The sequence below is a fragment of the Austrofundulus limnaeus genome, unplaced genomic scaffold (genome assembly GCF_001266775.1).
Source record: "Austrofundulus limnaeus strain Quisiro unplaced genomic scaffold, Austrofundulus_limnaeus-1.0 Scaffold182, whole genome shotgun sequence".
Classification (NCBI taxonomy): domain Eukaryota; kingdom Metazoa; phylum Chordata; class Actinopteri; order Cyprinodontiformes; family Rivulidae; genus Austrofundulus; species Austrofundulus limnaeus.
Genome location: NW_013952584.1, coordinates 561,175 through 562,693, shown reverse-complemented (window position 1 = coordinate 562,693; position 1,519 = coordinate 561,175). Strand labels below are relative to the sequence as shown.

At 38.1% G+C, this 1,519-nt stretch overlaps 1 long non-coding RNA gene across 1 annotated transcript in view; it reads left to right on the top strand.

The window, feature by feature from the left end:
• Window positions 1-1,519, top strand: part of LOC106524317 (uncharacterized) — a 208,173-nt gene that overhangs the window by 92,883 nt on the left and 113,771 nt on the right. The window lies entirely within an intron of this gene.

Below are 1,519 nucleotides of genomic sequence, written 5' to 3'. Positions count from 1 at the left end.
TTCATACCCTCTGCTTAGGTTTTGTTCGGTCTACTCTTGTTTCTGTTTTCTGTCCAACGTAGGCTTTTATTTATTTATTTATTTTTTAAATCTTGTTTCGTCTCCCATCCCCTTGCCTCTCCCGCTTTCTCCTTTTCATCTTCTCCTTGCTGGCTGTCTAATGAGAAAGTATCAACAATCCCCTCTGGCTCTCCCTTCTTTGATCTGATATGAGCCCTGGAAAGCCTCTTGCGTGGCTCTTGTGAATGGTTACATTCGCAAGTTGTGGCACACACATAGAGACTTGCATTTTTTTTTMTATTCTTTTCTTTTGCTGTAGCTGTCTCATAAAAGCAGCAAAGAGGCGTGTTGATTCAGTTTGCTGACAGCTACAAGTCCTTCCACACAGGAAATATTGTCTGCATGCTGCATTTCTCACTCTTCTGCTTGTCCATTTTAAAAGACAGTGTTGCTTTTCTTGTTTAGACCCCATAGATCGGTGCTTTCTGTGCCAAACTGAAAGATCTGATCCATACACGTTCTCAATGTGAATTCTCCTAACAGTTTAACCCCCATGATGGTATTTAGGTTTTCATTTTTAAACATTTGGATGTCACTTCAAACTAGACATGTTGTGAGATATCACATTTAAGGCCTGTAATTTTGATTCAATCACTCTCAGGCTCTGTTGGATTCAGTCCCAGGTCTTGAGGAAGACGTGAATCCAAGGTTCTGTCAAGGTTTTACAGCATTTGTGAAAACAGTGTTTAAATAACACAGTATCAAAGTGAAATACACCAGAATTTGTCCATATGAACCTCAGTTTCCTTGAGCTGTAGAGGTCAACAGGTTTGTCCTAAATGTGCCAGTGTCCTGATTCCTCAGTTATTCTTAGGTTCCGTTAACAAAACATGACTCATCAAAAACATACACAGCAAAAACCAGTGTTAAAATTTCAGTGTTAAACTTTTCAGAGTTGATTTTAACTCCTGAAGTGTTTTTTTAACACTTTCTGAGTTAACGGACAGCCAGTGTGGGTATTAATTCACAGGGTTAATTTCACCAGTGTTGCCTTAACTCTGAAGAGAGTTTTATAAGCTCTGCCCACTGTTAAGTAACACTTAAAAGTGTTAAATGTTATATAACACTTAACAGTGTTGTTATTAAACACCCTGTAGTGTTTATTCTGAAAAGCCCCTCACTCTTCCACCTCATGCCACATGAACAAAGCAAGGGATGCTGGGTAATCTTGTAGAAATGATGCGTTTGCATGTTTATGACTATTAAAAATGTTCATGACTCTAAAAATGAGCTGATCTGGTTAGTTGTTTGGTTCAGGTTAGTGTAGGGGCTTTGGGTATATTCTAAAATGGATAATTTGTGAATTATTTAAATACGCAAATTATCTTACCTCGAGGCACCACGCTCTTAATTTGATCAAAAACCAACCCAGGAAAGAGACAAAAACCTGTAACTTTATTGTAATCAGTCTCACAATAAATGTACCCAAAATCGTTTGAGTTCTTGTCCTTATCAGAAC